This window comes from Cynara cardunculus (assembly GCF_001531365.2).
Source record: "Cynara cardunculus var. scolymus isolate 2C chromosome LG 16, CcrdV1, whole genome shotgun sequence".
NCBI lineage: Eukaryota > Viridiplantae > Streptophyta > Magnoliopsida > Asterales > Asteraceae > Cynara > Cynara cardunculus.
Window position 1 is genome coordinate 8,572,911 of NC_037543.1, and position 6,180 is coordinate 8,579,090.

The 6,180-nt window shown below is 33.3% G+C and overlaps 1 pseudogene; it reads left to right on the forward strand.

Annotated features, from left to right (window-relative positions):
* The first annotated feature begins 341 nt into the window (after positions 1 to 341).
* Positions 342 to 3,558, forward strand: LOC112528977 (annotated as a pseudogene).
* Positions 3,559 to 6,180: the final 2,622 nt, after the last annotated feature.

Sequence of the window (6,180 nt, forward strand, 5' to 3'; positions counted from 1 at the left end):
TCATATTATAACATCGACTGAGATAAAGAATAAAATGAAATATTAAAAACACGATGTATCTCGCTGCATTGTGCGAGTACTCTTCTAGTATATATATATATATATATATATATATATATATATCAATGTTATTTGCTTTGCACTCCAGCAAATGGAAACAATCAAGGACTGAACTTGGGGAAGTTCAAAGATTAGGTATCCAAGTGCCAAATCCCTAACTCTTGGAAGTACGAGTATATAAAGGTCCTTTGGGAGCAGTAAGGATTCAAATTTGTGGAGCAATTAATAAGATCACATTACAATTACAATTACAATTAAGCTCAATCAGCTTCAAAGTGAAAATGGGGTGGTTTGAGCATAACAAGCCATTAATGGCCATGTTGGTGGTTCAAGTTACATATGGAGCAGTCTCCATTTCAACTAAAGCTTCTCTTTTGGAAGGAATGAACCCTAGAGTTTTTGTTGTCTATAGACAAGCAATTGTCATCTTAGCCATTGCTCCGATCTCTTACTTTTCAAGGTATGCATGAACTTGGACATTTTTATACGCAAACTTGTTACTGAATTCCAATTTATAACGTCTGATTCAGAGATTTCTTTCGTGTGTCATAGAACGAAATGTTGTATCGGATGGAAGAGCTTTTCATTGATCTTTATTGCGGCTTTGATAGGGTAAATAATTCTCTTTAACCTACAATTCTATTACTTTCTTGTATCACTGTAGCAAATATGATTTGTCTGTCCATGCCTAAACATCACATAGTTGATTGGTTATATATACATACATACAGCACTTCCTACTTCTGTCTGAATACAAAATTAATACTATTTTCTTATTTGCAGAATAACAGGTAGCCAAATGCTTTTGTTAGAAGGCTTATACTTGGCCTCAGCATCAGCAGGAAGTGCCATGTTCAATCTTGTCCCTGCAATCACCTTTTTTGTAGCATCCATTGTTGGGTACTAAGCTTCCCACTCCAAATGAATCATAAAAATGCATACAGCATCATCATCACCATCTTTTTTGAATTCTTTTTTCTTCAGATATGAACCAGTAAATGTCCGAAGCTTGACAACGATCGCAAAGATATTAGGGACCGTTTTGTGTGTCACGAGTGCTGCTGCAATGGCACTCATCAAAGGCCCCAAGCTTCTAAATTCACATGAGTTGCCTTCATCAAACTCTCTATTACTAAATCCTAGTAGTGGAAGTGATGATCTTTGGCTTCTGGGTTGTTTGTGTCTCTTTGGTAGCACTTGTTGCTGGTCATTCTATCTAATTATTCAGGTTGATCAGCTAAACACAAAACATCAAAATATATATATATATATATATATATATATATATATATATATATATATATAGGATTGGGTTTCTAATGAGAAAATGTTATTTTTCATGACAAGTTTGGGGAATGTAACCTTCACATAACATATATGAGGTACCCTTATATTGGGTGAAGGAGTGAAGGTAGCACATTTACAAAAACGGGTGAAGGTACACATGCAGGTTCTGTAACATTCACCTTCACAAAATATAGCGTAGCGTTCACACAATATAAGGCTACCTTCATCATTTTTCATACGTCTCACCAAAAAAAAGTTTATCAATAGTCCCAGGTGTGTGTGTATATATATATATATATATATATATATGGTTGTTTTCGTGAGACCCGTGAGACCACATTTTTACACTTGAACTTCACAGTAAAAACACTGTGAAGGTTTAAAAAAGTCGAACCTTCACAGCAAAAACACTGTCAAGGTTAAAAAAAGTCACATTCGCAGCATTTTGCTGTGAAGTTTCAAGTGTAAAAAGATGGTCTGACGGGTCTCACGAAAATAGGCTGGTCTCACATGATCCCAAGTCTCTATATATAAAAGGTTGAGTTCGCGTGAGACCAGCATGTTTTCGTGAGACCCGTAAGATCACATTTTTACACTTAAAACTTCACAACAAAATATTATGAATTTAAAAGAAATATGAGCTTTCACAGCAAAAACACTGTAAAGGTTACTTTCACATTGTTTTACTGTAAAGTTTCAAGTGTAAAAAAGGTGGTCTCACAGGTCTCACATGATTACAAATATAAATGTGTATATATATATATATATAGAGAGAGAGAGAGAGAGAGAGAGAGAATGAGAAGAACCTCTCTTTTAGCTTTTTGATAGAATTAAAAGGGGTTTCACATATCATGTTAAAACACACACACACACACATATAACAGGTACCGGTGAATAAAAACCATCCTGACCACCTATCATTATCTGCTTGGATGTGCTTTAYTGCAACGGTGCAATCCGCGACAGTTACATGGTTTACGGATCCAAATTTGGAAGTTTGGAAGATTAACTCGTATTTGCAACTTGGATCTTGCTTATTTGCGGTAATCACATTCGTTTTAGATGATCAAATTGAAATGAATGTCTCTGTTAATGTCTGAAATTAAACTTATGATCGACATTTTTGTGTTCAGGGTATTGCTGGTTCGGGAATTTCGTTATTTGTGCAAGCATGGGTGATAGAAAGGAGGGGTCCTGTATTTTTTGCAATGTTCAACCCTTTATACACTATCATTGTCACCATTATGGCTTGTATATTTCTATAAGAAAGAATATACGTGGGAAGGCAAGTTATTTTTTTATTATATATATATATATATATATATATTAGTTAGATTGCACAGTTTCTTCTTAATATATGTTGGAACTTCTCTTCTCTCCTTAAATGTTCTTTTAGCGAGTAATCTAATAGGATTCCATATTGTATTCTCGAAAAGCATGCTTTTGAGACATGTTGCAAACTACAAAGCCATGAAGGCAAGTTTTATAACAATAAGCATCACAAAAAAAGCCAATGTTAGGGACATTTTTTAGCATCACAATGGCTTTTTTGTACTTTTTTTACTAACGAATTGAGAAAACATTTGATAATCTAAATTAGGGGTGGATCCACTTGTTAGAAAATGATGGCACATGATAACACTAATATATTTCGTCTTACTGTAAAAAACATTGTGACCTTAAAAGGTCTTATCATTTTGATTCATTTATGCTACCACTGAGCATCGTGGTCTCCCTTAAAATTACGAGATGTAGCAACATATCGAAGCTTAAAATTGAGTTTTAAGGTTCATAAGAATGGAACACAAAACCCAAATTGTAGATCGTTGGAATTGAAACTGATATTTTTAGTGTTTTGCATCGTAATTCACAACTATACGAAAATTGTATAATATGATCTTTCAAAGAACAATTGTATAATATGATTTTATTTTATTATATTATGTATATGTTAATTATTTTGTGATACCACTTGAAAAAAGATTGAATTTGTCTCTGACCTAAGCTGCTTCAATTCACTTCTTTTTTAATTTCAGCGTGATAGGTGCAATTGGCATCGTGATCGGGTTGTATGTGGTGCTATGGGGTAAAGCCAAAGATCACGAAGAACAACAGAAGAAAATGACGATTTCAGAAACCGATGAGACCAAAAGAAAGATCAAGATTGTTGGAATTTTGGTTGATGAATCCACACCCCTTTTGCATGCCTAATTAATCAACCAAACCAAGAAATTTTGATTTGCAATAGATAAAAACAAAACATGTTTTTGTTACAATAGTTTTTAAGATGTATTATTTGGAATGGTATATATATATATATATATATATATATATTGGTAAGATGTAGATCTTGATAGGTGTTTTCTGGTTTCACATAAGATCATTACTTAATTTTCTTTTCATGTTCTCCATGTTATATTAAGTAGTTATTTATCTTGTATTATAAATTTAAGTTTATAATTTATTAATTCGTAYGTATAATTTTTTATAATTCTGCATTTAAACTTTGTAAAATTAATAGATAAACACGTTTCAATAACAAAGTATTGAAACTTATTAATACAATAAAACACTTTGTGAAACTAATAATCAAACAAAACGAAAAGGAAAAAATAAAAATGCAGCAAAAGACGAGATTAAAATGCCGTTCTCAAATGCTTATCTGGTAAACGCTTATTGGGTGTTATTTAATTACCTTACCTGAGTGAGCATGTCAATTAAGGAGCGAGAATCTTACCCAATAAAAAAAACTGTAAGAATCAAAAATCTTACCTGGTAAATAAAGAAAAATGCTCTTATCCAGTAAAAGATTACTAGATAAAAGACGTTTACGAACACTCCATTGTGATGACTGAGAATGTTACTTGCTAACGTAAATAAAGATGGTGACTCTTATAGATAAACATTTATCTGATAAGTTTTTGATAAACGACGGTCAAAGAGTTTGAATTTTGAAATTAAAAAGAAAAAGAAAAAATAAACCTAAAATTCGGTTCACAACAAAAAGCATATGTGATCCTGCTTTGCATGCGCGTGAATGAGTCACAATTTTTTGTTTGAAAAGATGATATTATGAAGTGCATTTTACGACTTTTGTGCCCCCAAAATATACAAAGACATTTATATTTTAATGATTGTTATTTACATATTATTTTAAGAATTTATTACATAAATAATGAATGATGTCTTTTTAACTACGGATATTYGGATCAACATTCATATCTTGACTAATTTTATAGGGCWAGAGAAATCCTCAGTTTTTATAGGGACTTGGACAATAACTTTCRAAAAGAAGCCTCAAAGATTCAAGACTTATAACCAGTAAACTAACCTTCCAAATTATTGAAAAAACATCTTACAATTATATAAATCATGAGTTATTTAAATAAGGGATCGTTTACCATATGCTTACTTGGGTAAGTGAACACCAAGTCACATTACCTTACCGGATGAATATGGTAAGGACCAACAATCTTACCCGGTAAGAGCGAGACAAGGACCAAGAGTCTTAACCGGTAAATGAAGGCGACGACTCTTACAACGGTAAACCATATAAATATAGATGTCAAATTGACCAGATAGGATATGATCGTTTTTTGGTAATTTATTTGCTCGAATTTTATTTATTTATTTTATTGAATAAAAAATAAGGGGGGCGAGGTTTTTTTACTTTAAAATATTGTTATAACCGTCTATTTGATCACACTCAATAGATTAATTACTGTAATGGTTGATAAGAGGTTTTTTGGTTTTCTCCTCTCTCTTAATTTGCCTCTCTCTCTCTCTCTCTCTCTCTCTCTATATATATATATATATATATATATACTATCTTATAAAGCATTTGACTAAAACTCTTAAAAACTCTTAAAGCCATCCCTAAACCTGTTCAAACCAAAATCTATCCTATTTCATCGCCACTATTTCATCACCAAAACGATTTCATCATCGCCAAAACGATTTCATCATCGCCAAAACGAATTCATGCCAACAGAAACCCAATTCCCTCCCTAAACGATTTCATCGCCCTAACCCAATTCGATTTCATAAACCCTAAACGATTTCATCGCCCTCCCTAAATATTCTGAGATGATATCGGCTAGAGATGCATATATATTTGACATGTTCTTCAATCCATTAGTGTCAATCCAGAATCTAGAGGAGGTATACCAGGTAATTGTGTTTAGAGTTGTTTTATGTATATTGATGTGGGTTTATCTTTGTTTTTGTATATTGATGTGGGTTTATCTTTATGCATTTCTTGTTGATGTGGGTTTTTCTTTATCTATGTTTCTTGAATAAAATCAATGCAGACTGTGCTCAACCAGTAACTTTAGATTTAGATTCTTCTTCTTCTTTATTCTTGTAAGCTTTTGCAGTTGCTCTAATGAACAATGCCTTCGGATTGTTGGATTTTTTTATCTATATTTCATGAAAAAGAATTGGGGGTTATAAAATTTCTCATGTGACTCATCATCATCATCATCACCATCACCATCACCATCACCACCATCACCATCATCACCATCATCACCATCATCACCATCATCACCATCACCATCACCATCACCATCATCACCATCATCACCATCACCATCACCATCACCATCACCACCATCATCACCATCATCACCACCATCACCACCATCACCACCATCACCACCATCACCATCATCACCATCATCATCATCATCATCATCATCATCATCATCATCACCATCATCACCATCACCATCACCATCGCCATCCCCATCGCCATCACCATCACCATCACCATCATCACTATCATCACCATCATCACCATCACCATCATCACCATCACCATCATCACCATCA